The 17,001-nt window shown below is 41.9% G+C and overlaps 1 long non-coding RNA gene across 2 annotated transcripts in view; it reads left to right on the top strand.

Moving 5' to 3' along the window:
• The window catches only part of LOC144380588 (uncharacterized), a 195,709-nt gene that overhangs the window by 78,320 nt on the left and 100,388 nt on the right, over nucleotides 1-17,001 (top strand). The window contains exon 1 of one of the 2 annotated variants that reach the window (XR_013444794.1): nucleotides 3,522-3,688. The exons of the other annotated variant lie outside the window; for it this stretch is intronic. This is a non-coding gene — a long non-coding RNA (uncharacterized LOC144380588). Of the gene's footprint in view, nucleotides 1-3,521; nucleotides 3,689-17,001 lie in introns of those variants that run through there. 2 annotated transcript variants of the gene reach the window in all.

Consider the following 17,001-nt stretch of genomic DNA (forward strand, 5'->3'; position numbering starts at 1 on the left):
AGTGAGAAAAGTGGATCATTTCTAATGCATAATGTAGAAAGAACTTTTTGGCAGTTCCTAAATATATATATATATATATATTTATTTATTTTTTCTCTATACTATATATACAGACTCTGTATACTATATATATATAGTATAAATATGTAGAGAAGCTGTATATATATATATTCTATATATATTCTGCATATATATACTATATATATATACACCCAATATACTCTCTCTCTCTATATATAAACTTATAATCTCTCTCTCTCTCCCCCCTCCCTCTCCACACACACACACACACACACACACACACACACACACACACTTGCGCAGTGGGCTACTTCATCGTTAGCTCGCCATTATGGCACATATGGAGGGAGAGTAAAATTAGGCTGCTGTAATGGCTTAAATGAGATTCTCACCCAGAACAAACAATGGCTCTCCATCCTTTAAAATGAAGTTAGAACTCCTATTTTCTTCAGTGTTGTTTGTATGTTAAAATTTTTATGTTAGTTTCTTTTAATTATTTTGTAAGGCATAACCGTGGAAGGCACAGTGCGTGGCACTTTCACAAAAATGATCTTTTTAAGCCTCATAACAACCCCAGGGTGTAGGTAGCATTATCCCCATTTTTTAAAAAGTAAGTTCTTGAGACATAAGAGACATATAAACGAAGTATAAATTTTAAGACGTATGGTTTGATACATTTTGACATACGTATACACCCGTGAAACCATGACCATAATCAATATCTTGATTGATAGTGAACCTTTCCTGGGAGCCTGGGTGGCTCAGTCGGTTGAGAGTCCAAATCTTGATTTCAGCTCATGTCATGATCTCAGGGTGGTGAGATCGAACCCCACATCGGGCTCCGCACTCTGCAGGGAGTCTGCTTGAGATTCTCTCTCTCCCTCTGCCCCTCCCCCTCCTCTCTGTCCCTCAAATAAATAAATAAATCTTAAGGAAAAAAAGATGGTGAACATTTCCATCATCCAGAGAAGTTTCCTCACATTATGCATCCCTCTGTCCCTCCTTGCCCTTGCTCCATTGCAGAATAATATTCCATTGTATGGATGTTGATGAACATTTGGGTTGTTTCCATTTTTAGCTATCATAAGTAAAATGATGTTGCTGGAAACATGAGTGTACATGTTTTTGTGTGGACATATATTTTCATTTCCATTGAGTATATGTTCAGGCGTGGAATTTCTGGGTTATATGGTAACTTTGTGGTTAACTTTTGAGGAGCTGCCACACTGTTTTCTAATGTGACTGCAAAATTCTCCATTCTCCAGTATGTTTAAATATATGAATATATATGGAATTAGAGAATGTTAAGGATTTGCTTAAGGCCACAGCACTTGGTGTCCAGTGCAAACTTCCCAGAGTCTGCCATTTCAAAAATCCAAGCAAGGTGATGGCAAGCTCCTTCAGGATAGAGACGTTTCTCAACTTCCTTTATAGCATGGGCAGGCTCTGAACCAGGCTGCTCAGATCAAAGCTCAGTTACGCCACTTACCGGTTGGTAACACTAAAAAAGATTGTTAATCTCCGTTCTTCATTTTCTCTCTTGGGAAAATGGAGATGCTAATAATGATGGCTACCTCATAGGATCGGTGATTAAATAAATTAATGGTTATCGGTTACTTTGCTCAATCCCGGAACACCTAGAGTTCCATAAAGATTGATCGTTATTATTCACACCATTATTATTATTATTTATTATTATTATTGCTGCCGTTACTGTAATTTGCACCCAGAACAGCTCATAATAGTGGCAAAAATCAACCCTCCTAAATAAGCACACCGACAGGCTGCTCTACAATATATGAATTGACATCTGGTTTCGGGAGGGATACTCGATTCATGTCTCAAAATAAGGTGGCCCTGTGCATATGGAAATGATTAAGGGCTTTTCTACTCTGGGGATTCAGTCTAACGTGGAGGGTCTTAACCTTTTGGAGCTTTGAGCATTGGATGAAACTCACAGGCTTTCTCTCTAGGAAAGCTCACATGTATAACGCCCTTTATAACGTTCCGATTATGGCCGGTCTTTCAGAGGCAGGCATCAGAAGTAATGTTCAGTACATACCTCATCAATGACAGGCTTTCTGCTAGGCACTGTACGTCCAGCGGCTCGTTTATTTTTTTAAAAAAAGATTTTATTCATTTATTTGAGAGAGAGAGAGAGAGAGAGACAGAGGGAGAGCACAAGCAGGGGGAGTGGCAGGCAGAGGGAGAGGGAGAAGCAGGCTCCCTGCTGAGCAGGGAGCCTGATGTGGGACTCGATCCCAGGACCTCGGGATCAGGAACTGAGATGAAGGCAGATGCTTCACTGAAGGCAGACGCTTCACCGACTGAGCCACCCAGGCGCCCCAGGGTTGTCCAGGGGCTCATTTAATCCTCATAATCACCTTCAAGCAGAGGATCGATCACTTCCATTCGTAGAGGAGAAAACTGAAGTTCACAGACTGAAGTGCTTTCTCAAGGTCACATAGTTGGGGTGATTCCTGCAGTGTTTCCAGAGTAGTTTCTCCTCTGCCACCTTTTCCACTTCTTCCTCTTTAACTATCAACTGAAGCACCCTTCAAGGTGCAATTTCTTCACAACCCCTTCCATGATTTGACAGTCTCCATTCAAGCATTTTAGCATAATTGGGGAAGTCAGTGGGCGGGTGATTCTAGCTTGCTGTGGTAGAAGCCAGTAAGCCATCTACTTATCATTCTGTTGGTGCGCTTTCTCTGCTTTCTTTCCTCTTGATAACACAGCAGGATGTCATTTTAAAGGATGCCAATCCCAACATGGTTCTTGCACCTAACTTGCAACATCAATTATTGACTGGTTGTGAGAAATGCCTCCATTGTGTAAATGAGCCCATTCACTTTGACACCTAAATTGTCTTCACGTCACATCAGGCCCAAGTCACTCAACTTGAATACGAGGCAGTTTCATAATGTGCCTGTTATACAAGTTGGAGGGTGAAGAGAGTGTTTTCCAATTTCACACCCCTAATCCAATTTACTAGACACTTCGGTGCGTAACTTTGAAAGCAGAGGAGGATGTAGTCTCCCACTCCCCGGAGCGGACTTTCGATCCTGCTGCTAAGTACACCTCATTGGGCGGGTTTCCTCAAAGGGGATTCTGGTGTCAAGGCATGGAGTCCAGAAAGAAAAGGGGATCTGATCAGTGGCTGTTGTTTCTCAAAGTGCTGTGGGGAGGTCTCTGGTGCCAATCTCGGTGTGATGGTGTGGCAGGTGGGAAAGGAGAGCGGGGTTGGTGGGGAAGCGCGAAATCCCACCCCAACCTCCTGGACTCAGACATGACTTTCCCGTGACTCGGATGCCAAATCACTTCTTTCCGCATCCTCTAAGGTATGTGTGAATTGCGGGAGGTGGGGGTTGGGGGGGGTGGGAGATGGGAGACAGCCTATGCTTTTATTCGCTAATTATATTAAGTACAAGAGAAAATGTATTCTCAGTCCTATCTCACTGTGTTGTTAATTCTCCTTCCCAGTGTGCCACAGACATCCCATTTTTGGGACCAGCCATCCTCCTTCCTCTTCACACACAGAAAGTAAAAGGGGTAATTATCCCCCAGGAGCACCTTAATTGTTCCAATTAACCTGACCACTTTTTGCAATCAAAGCCAGGCAGAGAAGAGGATTTAAAGTGATCAAACACCATTTTATGGGCTGTAGGTAAGTAATAGACAAGGCAGGGCATTTTCTATAAAGGATGGGCTCTGAAATGACATGGGCTTGCACTCAGGGATTTTTCTCCCACCGTTACTGAAAAGAAAAATGACATTTTAGCAGCTTTTAATTCTACCATCACCGCGCCTTTCTTTAATAACATGGCACATGACCACAATTATCCATGCTTGTTTAAGCTGTCTGTGGAAGCATTCTGTGAGTGGGACTGTTTGACTGCTTTCTCGGGCAGGCAAGCCTAGGTTTGAGCCCCCCTTTTAAAACCAATGTGCACTACAGTATTGGACAAACCACTGAAGCTTGCTGAACCCCTCTCCCGTGTCAGACCATCCCAGTCAACTCTCCCCAGCTCCAGGAGGCGGGCACTGTCCCCATAGTTTTGATGATGGAATTGAGTTTCAGTGAACTGAAGTGACCTTCCCAAGTTCATGATTTAGCTTCGTAGTGAGCTAGAGTTCATTTTTCCTCCTCCTCCTCCTCCTTTTAACGTCCTAGCATTCACTGAGAATCTACTATGTGCCAGGTACTCCGCTAAATATCAGGGACACAGTGGTGAATATAATGGACACAATCTCTGTTGTCATGGAACTTAAATAGAATTCAGCTCTGTTTGCAAAGCTCACATCCTAATCACAAGAACATAGGATTTTGCTTTCCTTACAATATTGTTAGTCTCAGATTAGTGAATGAATGCAAAAGTGCTATATTCTTTAAGGAAGTTAGGTTATGTATGTGATACACACACACACACATCTTACAACAGACTGAGTCTTTACGAACCTGTTCAAAGCTCATTGAGGCAAGACCGAAGGAAGTAACTATAACTAAAACTGGGTCATTTGCTCAAAATCAGTTAATTTTCTAAATAAAATGTAATAGAAAATATACAGGCAAATCTATAGGGACAGAAAGTAGATTAGTGGTTGCCTGGGGCTAGGAGAAGGAACAAGGTGTGACTGCAAATGGGCATGAGTTTCTTTCTGGAGTGTTCTGAAATTGGATCCTGGAGATGGTTACGTGATGCTGAACATTTACTAACAATCTTGAATTGTACACTTAAAATGAGTGAATTTTCTGGTATGTAAATTAGACCTCAGAAAAGCCGTTAAAAACACAAAGGAAATTAATAAAGGCTTATGAGTTAGTCCTGATGGGAAGTGTGAGTTCAAGTCTTTCTGGGCTGATCAAGGAAGAGATAGGATCATGAGAGGCAGTAACACATGAGCTTTACTGGGCAGTACACGGACAGGATCGAGTGAAAGGAGAAGTCCTTCCCAGCAGGAGACCTTCCAGAGACAGCAGCATGGGGCTATCACCCTGAAGAGGAATAGAGCAAGGGACCCCCTGGGGGAGAGGGAACCGGAGACAGGGCTTACGTGTCCAGGCAGCGTTGCTCAGCACCAAGGTGGAGAGTCTGTGGGTCAGAGAGCTCTGAAGGGCAACAGTTGTTTGGGGGTCTTCTATGGACACTGGGTTTGCCTTATCTCTGGCAAGCAGATGTTCAGTGTAGCTTCACAGAGTCTATAAAGTAGGTAGCTTCTATATGGTAAAAATATGTTTATTTGGACCATGTTTAAAGCAACTGGATGTGTAAAAATTTGAGTTTGGAGCCACAGGGCTCTGAGCTAGTGGTCCTAGCCTGCTGTGAATAAATAAATGACCCGGGGACCATTTTAGGCCAAAGCACAGGGGCCCTCTCTGGACCATTTATATAACAGGAAGGTATCGTGGATTTGCCACATCACTTAGCTAATAGTCAGCGTCCAAAACTGTAGTGGTTATGAGCAAGAGCTCTCTAGTCTGCCTAGATGGGTCACATACCTGTTATATAACGATCCTGGGCAACTTTGTCTAGTTTCCTCATCTATAAAACGGGAGAGTATGAACATTTACTACACGAGATGGTGACGATTGCCCATATTTGTACCTATACAGTAAAAACACTCATCACGGCGCCCTGCACATAGGGAACGCTCAACACTTGGTAGCTCTTATTATCTGAGAAACGTGAGTAGCAATCCGTTTTAGAAACCTCAGGGAGAAGAGTAGTTTTAATTACTAAAGTCTAGGCTATTTCTATCGAAAGCAACTTTTGAAGCAGCGTTGCTATCAAAACAGCTAACAGTCTTCCATAGAAACGCATGCACGTTGCCATCAGTCTGGTACAGGAGGCAGGTTGGCACTGACCCACTCCCACCTGGGAGCCTTGGCCCCAACACCCAGAGACGATTTACTCCTGGGCACACCGCCTCACTGCTCTCACCATCAGTGTCTACATCTGGTGCTCGAACATGCTCTGTTGGATCATTCTGAGGATTAGATGAACTAACACATGCCAAAGGACCCAGGTCACTTACTATGATTAGGAAACTGAGGCTCGGAGACGTTCAGTAGCTTGTCCCAAATCACAAGGATAGTAAGGACTAGAGCTAAGATTTGAACCCAATCGACCCGAATCTTGGGGTTGTACTCCTGACCATTATGCTCCACAACTGACCCGCTGTGGCCCCTGGGGCGAGATGAACCTCTCATCCTCAGTATCTTCAATCTTTTAAAATGTGAGAGTTAGTAGTACCTCTGCCTAGGATTGTCCTGAGAGTTAGATGAGATACGTAAGGCATTGAGGATTGTAGAAGGTAGGTGCTCAGTAAGTGTTAGTGAGTGTTGAATCACTATGATTATTTTTGCCTGAGGCACTTTCACTTTAAAATTTATCTCCTGGAATAAGGTCACAACTCATGAGAGGGAGATTGGGGCCAGGCCATGGTGGACTCCAGCCCTGGGGTCACTTGATCGTCCATCTCAGCAAATGTCAGTCCCATTCTTTTGTTGCTGTTTAAAAACCTTGGAGTCATCCTGGACTCCTTCCTTTCTCTGATACCCCACTTCCAATCAGTCAGGAAGTTCTTCTGCCTCTGCTTTCAAAACAAATCCAGCATCTGACCCTTTTCCATCACCTCCAACTCCGCCTTCCGGGCCCAGGTCACCATCACCTGTGACCTGGACTCCTGAGAGAGCCGGCTAGTTCGTCTCCCCGCTCAACGGCCCTTGCCAGCTTCGGTCTATTCTCAACACAAATGTCGCAGTGACCCTGTTAAAACCCACGTCAGGTCAGGTAACTCTTCTGCTCGGCTACCATTTTTCTCCTTTTCTCCCCACGTAGCTGCATGGCTGCCTCTTTCAACTGCTGTATCAAGTCACCCACTGGTGTGTAGCAAACGACTGCCGACCCAGCAGCTTGGCCAACAGTCATGTATTATTTCACAACTTCAGTGAGTGAGAAATCAGGCCACTGCTTCGCTCTGTTCACTGCTCAGGGCCTCACCCGGCTACAGTCAAGATGTCGACCGGGCTGGGCGCCTGGGTGGCTCAGTTGGTTAAGCGGCTGCCTTCGGCTCAGGTCATGATCCTGGAGTCCCTGGATCGAGTCCCGCATCGGGCTCCCCGCTCAGCGGGGAGTCTGCTTCTCCCTCTGACCCTCCCCCCTCTCATGTGCTCGCTCTCTCTCATTCTCTCTCTCTCAAATAAATAAAAATCTTTAAAAAAAAAAAAAAAAAAAAAAGATGTCGACCGGGCTGCGCTCTTATCTGGAGGCTCCAATAGAGAAGGGTTCACCTCCAAGCCCCCTCAGATCAGGGGCAGAATTTGTCTCCTTGCAGCGGCAGAATTCAGGACAGTTTGCTTCCTCAAAGCCCGTAACTGAGACCCAGAGTCTCTGCCACTTCAAGTCTCTGACTTCTAGATACTTTTTGAAAAAGCTCACCTGATTAGGTCAGGGCCACCAAGGCTGATGTCCCTTTTAATTACCTCAAAGTAAAGCTGATCAGGGACGTTAATTCCCTCTGCAGGAGTCCCTTCTCCTTTTCCACGTTACCTAACCTGATTATAGGAGCGATGCCCATCGTGTTCGTGTGCTCTGACCCCACTCAAGAGAGTCGGTGGGAACAGTGGGCACTATCTCAGAATTCTGACTTCCATACCTCCTTTAAGCTTCTGATCACATGATGCCTATTCTGGTCACACCATGTAATATTGTAATCCACCCCTCCCCCACCCCTGCCCATGCTCCAGTGACTCTTATTCGATTCTACTCTTTAAAAAAATAAATTATATTTATTATAATTATTAACATATAATTTATTATATTATTAACATCTTATATTTTTATGGTGCATTTGTTATGATTAATGAGCCAATATGGATATAATATTATTATTAACCAAACTCCATACTTTATTCACATTTCTGTGGTTTTCCCCTCAGTCTTTTTACAGTCCAGGATCCTATCCAGAATAGTGGATTCTATTTACTGCTCAGGCTGACTTAGGCTCCTCTTGGCTGTGCCCATTTCTCAGACTTAAATGAGAATTGTGGCGAATTGTTGGAGGCTGAGAGTGGATGGGCTTGAGCGTCAGACCCTCACAGGGCAGCAGTCTTATCACACAAAAGAGCCAAGAAAGATTCCTTCTGGATCTGGCAGGGGAAGAGTAATCATTGAGAGATCCTCAAGACCATTCTCTACAAGAAGGCCAACTCTACAGGGGAAAGACTGCCAGAACCTTATTCCATCTGTGCAAGGACATTCACTTGACTCCATCTGCCTCTAGCCTTCCTGGCTAACCTAAGGGTAGAAAATAAATGATTTAAAAAAAATTGTGAAGACCACAGTCCACGAGAGGCCAAAGCAACCGGGAGAAAAGAAAGAGAGACAGGAACATGAGGTTGGACCTACCCTTCAGCTTTCTCAAATAGTGTTAAGAAAGCACCAGAAAAAAATCAAGGTGGAGGCCTGTTTTCTGACTGAACCTGTTTCAAAGAGGCAGGAAGCAGAAGAGAGAGCTCTGCACGTGGGTATGGCTTTTCAGTGCACAGTGACCCCACACAATGGTGAACATGGCCAGATTGGTATTGTTGAAATGGACGCATTCTGGTTAGTCCTCTCTCCTTTTCAGTAAGAGTAGAAAGGGGTTGAAGAGAGTAACAGTAATAGAGTCCTACTTGGACACTGACTGCCATGGTAGATGTAATCTCAATGTGCAGGAGGAGGGGGCACATGGGAGGGATGGGCAGGCTGGGAAAGACCCACAAAAAGAAGTAATGCACCCCTGAAACAAAGAAACCATTATATGTTAATAAAAAGAAAAAAAGAAAGAAGTAACACCTTAGCATAATCTTCAAGCCTGAGGAGGAACTAGTAAAGAAGGGGAAGGAGGAGGAAGCCATTCTGAGCCAAGCAAGAATCGTGAGTGTAAGCCTAGAGCCAAAAGAGAAAAGGGCCTACTGGGGGTTTGTAAGAAACTGAACATGACTGGCATATTGAGTGCTATGAAGGAAGTGGAGCACGGTCAGAAAATGAAGCTGGAGAGGGAGGCGGGGGTCAGATCATACAGAGTATTGTGTGCAGGGCTGGGGAAACTCATTTTTTATTCTAAGAGCAGTTAAAACCATTGAATGGTAATGGTGCCATCAGATTTTTAGGAAGATGATTCTGGTTGCTGTGTGGAGAATGAATTGTAGGTGGTGGTGGTGGGGGTAACAAGGAATATCAAGGACATCAAATGGGAGTCCCAGCCCCTAGCATTAATGTAGATGATAAATGGACATAAGGGTGGTAGTGAGGATGTTCAAGACTAGAGAAACATTAGAGAAATAATTAAGAGGGACAATCTGCTGGTATTGGTGGTTGATTGGATGGGACATGGAAAGGGGAGAAGGACTTAAAGATGATCCCGGGAATCTGGTGGGGATATACTTTTTGTCCAGTACCAACAATGCCTTCGGAAAATACTGTCTATGTAGTTAGCGATCCTTTCAGTAGCTTCTCAAAGGTTTTATACAATGAAGGTAATTGTTTAAGGATACCATCTGTCTTAATTAGAGCATGCAGAATTTGGGTAAGCCTAAATTTCTGGTGAGGAATACCAAACACATACAATTGTAACAACTTGTGGAAATGAAAAAAAAAAAAGGAAAGCAATTTTACTAATGTCCAGTCCTGATGTTAATCAGGAAGTTTTTAGCTGAAGCGGTAACTAGTTATAAGACTTTAACTGTAGACAGAATGATAAGCTGAGGATTCATTAATTGTCCCTTGCCAGGTTCTGGCCTTGTTATTGACAATCAGTCACAGACAAACTGAGTCTGTAACTTTTCAGTTGGACAAATTTAAAAAAAAATAGGAAGCATTTGCTGCCCTGAACTATTTACCTGATTGAGTTATTTTTAAATTGCACTGTGAGAGTATTGCCAAGGACTGAAAGCTGACACATCATCTTAGAAGGGGTGAAGTTTGATTGTGAAATTGGACATGAACTTATCTGGCAAAAACACAACTTCTGAAGTGTTCTTGCCTAAAACATTTCTTCTCATATAAACTTATGAAAATGTCAGAGATGACATTTTAAAGGTCAACCAATCCAGCCCTCTTTTAGACATAGATGAAACTAAGACCTACAGAGACGTGGTTAAGGAACCTGCCTATGGTTACATGGCACCTTTGGAACCGAGCCGAGACTCAAAGTCATTAACTTTGAGATCATTGGGTCCAATGCTCATCAGACTGTCTTGCACTTCTATGTATGACTAGCTTCCAAATGCAGATAGGCACTGTTATTAATAAAAAATGATAAAATACAAATGCATTTGAAAGCATTACTAAACTGAGAGAAAGTTTATAAAAATCAATGTATTTTTCCCCCCAATTAACAAAAACTAAGATTACAACTCCTCTCATGTGGAGATCAATATAACCGAGGAGGAAGCTGTTGATAAGGTGTTCTCACACTAAAAAAAAATTGGAAACTTCCTGTTGTGGGTTGAATACTGTCCCTAAAAAGATATGTTGAAGTCCTAATCCGCAATACCCGTTAATGTGACCTTATTTGGAAATAGGGCTTTACAGGTGCAGTCAGGTGAAGATGAGCTCATACTGGATTAGGGTAGGTCCTAATCCACTAAGACTGGTGGCCTTACATGAAGAGGAGAGAAGCTACACGGGGAGAAGCTTGTGTGATGACAGAGGCAGAGCTTGGATCCACGCATCTCTCAGCCAAGAAATGCCAAGGATTGCTGGCAGCACCAGAAACGAAGAGAAAGGCATGGAACAGATTCTTCCCTAAAGACTTCAGAGAAAGCATGGCCCTTCTGACACCTTGATTCCAGACCTTCAGCCTCTGGAACCATGGGACAATGAATTTCTGTTGGTTTAAGCCACCCAGTTTGTGGTGATTTGTTACAACAGCCCTAGCAAGCTAATACACTTCTTTTCGGTTGAGGGCTGCCAACAGGCTATGGAAGACCACTGTTCAGATGGCAGGTTGTCATTGTGGGCTATTTATTTGCCCGACTTACCTCCCTTCATCTAGATGCTACTGCTTTCAGCACAGTGTTTCTCCATCAGCTGTACTAGGCAGTGAATGGATTTGAACTCAGGTCATCTCTCCATCTGTCCTCTCCCACTCTCTACTCCTTCCCTGCTTCTGTCTGCAGGACTGGAGGTCTTCCACACGACCCTTGTAGATCAGATTTGTTGTAGAGGATGACAAGAGATGGGGTAAAGCAATGATTACTTTTATGAGCTTTTTCATTTCATCTTACTTTCATTTAAGAAAAAAACCTCAGTTTGCTTTTATTGAAAACATTAAGGATTATTTCCTTACTGGTCCTCTGCCTCCAAATTGAGACCTACATGTATATCCTTTTATCTGCATCCTAGCTAGAAATTTGGGTCTTTTTTGCTGTACCAGGCAAGGATCAAAGCAGAAGTCAATATCTAGGGAAGATAACAGAGAACCATGAAGTATAGTACTTCAGTGGCATAAAATAAATACAATCGTTCCCCCTGGCAATTCTGTTCCAATTAGACACACAAGTGACCTTCATACTTTCCTGTTCACTGTACTCAGGTGCAGAGCTTCTTAGGTATTAATGTGACACCGGCTTTAAATCTTGCTCTTTCAACAACATCATCCTCTGATTAAACTTTGGAGTTGGGAGGGATGTCAGAAGTCAGTGAGCTCAGTAGGGTCTGGGGAAGAGCTGAGACTTGCTCAAGTTCACAAAACTAATTGATGGTAGAGTCAAGCCTGGAACACAGGCCTCCTGTGCCCCAGCCTGGTATTATTTCAGCCAAATCTCTGTTCTTTTTACATGAGATTTAGTTTTCTTTCAGGAAGTGTTATTGCCCTTCCTTTTCCAAGCAAAGGCAGTGTAGTTCAAGGTCTGACCTTTGAATGCAAAGGACAGAACTTTCCTGCAGGGCCGTGTACTTCAACGCTCTCTTATTTCAACTAGAGCTGCAACACTTTGCCCTCCTACCAACAGAATAGAATACAGTAGAAGCTTCAGATAATGAGATAGCTAATTCAAGATATAATTTCTTTTTTAAAAAAAGATTTTATTTATTTATTTGACAGAGAGAGACACAGTGAGAGAGGAAACACAAGCAAGGGGAGTGAGAGAGGGAGAAGCAGGCTTCCTGCTAGCAGGAAGCCCGATGCAGGGCTCCATCCCAGCACCCCGGGATCATGACCTGAGCCAAAGGCAGATGCTCAATGACTGAGCCACCCAGGCGCCCCTCAATATATAATTTCAACATTAAACAACGGTAATTCCTCAGTTTTGATCATTGTACAATGGCTATGTAAGATGTTAACATGGAAATCTGGGTAAGGGATATAAAGGAACTCTATACTATTTTTGCAACTTTCCTGCGTGTCTAAATTTAGTTCAGATTAAAAAGGTTTAAAAAATTGAATAAGCGGGATTTGAAATATACTGATGGCTTTCCTACCTAACCTTATTCCTGAAAGAAAATGTGCGTGTGTATTTCTCGGAAGGTTCTTTACAAATTCTGTCCCTATACTGCTGCAACACTGTAAGTTTGCTAAGTCCCTCTTATCATCTTGTGAAAATTACATTTTGTTAATAGCCATTAACCATTATATGATAGACTATGCACTTAGTAGCTATAACCTGCACATAGTAGAGCTTTGGGAGAGAAACAAAGAGTACTCTTGAGGGCAATGCAATGATTGGATAATCCTCTATTGGAAAAGCTATAGTGCTCCACTTCTCCCAGGGGAGAAAATGCAGTTATTATCAACTGGAATCTGAAACTGATAGCTACTTCTCTCCGAGCCCATTTCTACATTTAAAATCCATGTAATTGTTTCAGACGAAGCCTAGATGTATTTAATGTTATCTCCCGCAATTGCCCCAAGTGGAACCTGCAATGCATTTATATTCATCAATTAACTGTTGAGTGCCTACTATTTGGAAAGCATCATTCTAGTTGGAAAGACAGGCAAGTAAGGAGATTATCATTATATAGTTTGATAAGTGCTATGGTAGTAGAGGGAGTCACCTGGTTCTATCAATGCACAGAAGATTGGTACTTCTAATTTGGCCTTCGGAGTGGAGGTGCCAGGGAGGACTTCCTGAAGGAGGGACTACCTGGGGCTGAATCTTTAAGGAGAGCATGAGGTAGCCAAGCACAGAAGGCAAGGTCTAAGCAGAGTGAGGAATGGGAGCACAGTTCTGAGAAAAATTTGGCATGTTTGGGCAAATAGTCCATCATAGTTGGGTCATGAGGTGTACATGTATGTGGGAAGGGTACTGGGGCAAAGGCCTTTTGCCCTGAACCCTCTGGAGAGTGGCACGGACTAGCTTTTGTCTCAGAAAAATGGCAAGTGGATCGCAGGTAAACTCGAATGGAAACAGAATCTGGTGAGAGGGGATAGTGGCTTGGCGAGGGATGGCGGCAGTGGGGGGTGAAATATACTCGTGAAAATTATATTTAGGGGGTAAATTTAAAGTTATATTTAGGGCGTAAATTTAAAAGTACTTGGTGCTTTGTTGGATGTGGGGGTTTACTGAGAGTAAAAGATGATATCCAGATTTTTGCTTTTCCATAATTAGTTAGCTACAGTTACAGCTTCAACTTCTTACCGAGCACTTCCTCCACCTCCTTGTCTTAACTGAAACCTGGCTTTCCTAAGGACACTGCTTTCCTTGGGCCCTCTCAAATGAAAAGGGCAGAATAAAGGAACACCATATGTTCCCAGATACAGTTTATGGGAATGGCAAAAAGACATAGGTCAAATAATTTTTTTTTTTACCATTTTGCACTCAGTTAAAATCAATAAAATTAAAAAAACTAATTCCAGTATAGCTAACATGCAATGTTATATTAGTGTCAGGGGTACAATAGAGTAATTCAACAATTCTATACATTACTCAGTGCACATTAGGATAAGTGTACTCTCAATCCCCTTTATCTATGTCACTCATCTCCACCCCCCGACATCCCCTCTACTATCAGTTTGTTCTCTATAGTCAAGAGCCTGTTTTTTTTTAAATTTCAAAATTTTATTTTTCTTGCTTACACAAAGCTAATATAGAATACTGATGTGTTGCATTAACAAATATCAAACAACTTACATATTTCCTGGTCCTTTTGATGTGAAACATTTTTTATTTGGCCATATTGAGCAGACTAGTTTATATAAAAATTTTTTTAAAAATTTTTATTGTTATGTTAATCACCATACATCACATCATTAGCTTTTGATGTAGTGTTCCATGATTCATTGTTTGCGTATAACACCCAGTGCTCCATGCAGAACGTGCCCTCTTTATTTTTTTATTTTTTTTTAAAAGATTTTATTTATTTATTCATGAGAGACAGAGAGAGAGGCAGAGGGAGAAGCAGGCTCCCAAGGAGCAGGGAGCCCGATGCGGCACTCGATCCCAGGTCTCTGGGATCATGACCTGAGCTGAAGGCAGACGCTTAACATCTGAGCCACCCAGGCACCCAGAACGTGCCCTCTTTAATACCCATCACCAGGCTAACCCATCCTCCCACCCCCTCCCCTCTAGAACCCTCAGTTTGTTTTTTTTTGTCTCTCTTTTTTCTTTGCTCAGTTTTTCAGGTTTTTTAAAACAAATTCCAGTTAGTTAACATACAGTGTAATATCAGTTTTAGATGTAGAATTTAGTTATTCGTGTTGTATATAAATACAACGCCCAGTGCTCATCACAATAAGTCATTTGTTTTGTTTCTTGTATTTCACATATGAGTGAAATCATATGGTATTTGTCTTTGACTGACTTATTTCACTTAGCGTTATACCCTCTAGATCCATCTATGTTGTTCTAAATGCCAAGATTTCATTCTTTTTTATGGCTGAATGATATTCTATTCTCTCTCTCTCTCTATATATATATATATTTATACATATATACACATTATACATATATATGTATATACATGTATATATATATATGTATATATATACACACACAGGTGAATTCTAATAAGAATTCATGGTCATGAACTTCCTGTGGGCCCTTGATTCTTCCTGAAAGAAACCTATTGTATTTCTATGGTTAATCCATCCCCTCTCTCTTCACAAAGACTATTTCAAAACTTTTCTTCAAACCTGAGCCCTGTTTCAAGTCATTCTTTGTAGATGACCTTTTATCCTGTCTTACTAAGGAAAACAAAGATGCAAGAAGGGAACGTCTGCATTCCCCCTATCAAACATAGAAGGCGATCTATATCAGAATTGCACCCATTTCATCTTCCTTCCATTTTGTCATAGTATAGGACCTGTCTGTCCTTCAGTCTGAGGCTGGGCAGTCAACTAGAGCTTCAGATCTCATCAGTGCCCATTTTCCCAGGACCTTTACATTCAGGAACTTTAAATTATTGTTTACTCCTTTCTCTTTATTATTTTCAACCTCTCAAATAGACTACTTGTATCAGCTTTTATACATGCTCAATTCTTTTTAATTGAAAACAAAATAAGCACTCATTTACTTATCACTCTTCTCCCCTGTACAACCACACTTCTAAATAGGTTGTTTATACACATTGCCTCCACTTCCTCCCCTCCTGTTCACTCCTCAGCCCAATACAATCCAACTGCCATCCCATTGTGCCACAAACTAGCTTTTGCTAAAGTCATTTGCTAAAGTCACCTGTTCTGTTGAATCACAGTTTTTGCAGTACTCAACTGCCTTTTGGCACAATCAGAGAAGGTGGACAGTTGGATTGATACAAGGTTGGTTTTTTTCAGGTTGATTCAATAAAAAGAAATAACGTAAAGTGTTTGGGGTATTGACAAAGATGTTATTGAAGTGATTAATTATAAAACTAGGCTGTCACCAAATCCAAAAAAAATTTTAAAATCCTTGTTTTACTTGACTTCTCATTAACATTCAACCTGTTGACCAATTCCTCTTTTTTTTTGAGAAAAAGTAAAAGCTTTTACGATACAACACTTTCTTTTTTCTTTCTTTCTTTCTTCCTTTCTTTCTTTTTCTTTCTTTTTTTCTTTCTTTCTTTCTTTCTTTCTTTTTGATACAACACTTTCTTTGTTTTCCTTCTTCATCTCTTACCTCCCCCCTTGTCCACCTCCATGGAAGGTGCATCCTTTTCCTCCACCTTCATCCCAAACCTCAAGATTCCCCTGTCCTTTGCAGTTTGGGTGCTTTACATGGTAAGAGAGGATGCCATAAATAGATGGAGCATCTTGCAACACTGTAGTCTGAATTCCTTGGTGCTTCCATTGTAGGAGTCCAGCAAAAAAAAAAAAAAAAAAAAATTCTCCCTCAGATTCCTTATAATCCATCCTCTAAGGTCAATAGCTTTCAAACTGTGTCTGCAGAGTCCTTGGCTTCTGTGAAGGTGCTGCAGGGGCCACTGTGGAGAAACCTGTGCTGATGGGATTCCAGGTCCTATGCTGGGTTTCAGTTAAGCCCAGCTCCATTATCCGATTTACATTATTAGAGTTTCATGTAATATTTCATTGGTAAAAGATGTTTTCTGCACATACCCACATTTATATGTACACACACACACACACACACACACACCTGCACACGTGTACACACAGACCTGGTCCAATGGCTGCACTGAGCCTGAGACTAAGAAACAAAGTTGGTATCATTTTGAGTTTTAGATATCTGACTGCTTCTAGTTAGTGCACAAGTCCTCTGTAGCGACAAATTAAGAGTTGTATGTAAGGCCTCAGATGGCATGCAGTAAGCTAGTTTCAGTGGTGTCTCGTTCTCACTCACAGGAAAAATATGTTCCTTTACCCCATTGCCTGAACTTGATGCATCTTGGAATTTCCAACCCCACATCTATTTAATCTGTCATGGCATCTAAAGCCTTTTGCTGATGCCCTAAAATGAAAATTGCCAACCAGGGATGGCAACATCTAAATAAGACTAATGAGTATACTAATTATTTCAGGGGATAGATGCTCTATAAAGAGGACTGATGGGAAACGCTA

Source organism: Halichoerus grypus, chromosome X (assembly GCF_964656455.1).
Source record: "Halichoerus grypus chromosome X, mHalGry1.hap1.1, whole genome shotgun sequence".
Lineage (NCBI taxonomy): Eukaryota > Metazoa > Chordata > Mammalia > Carnivora > Phocidae > Halichoerus > Halichoerus grypus.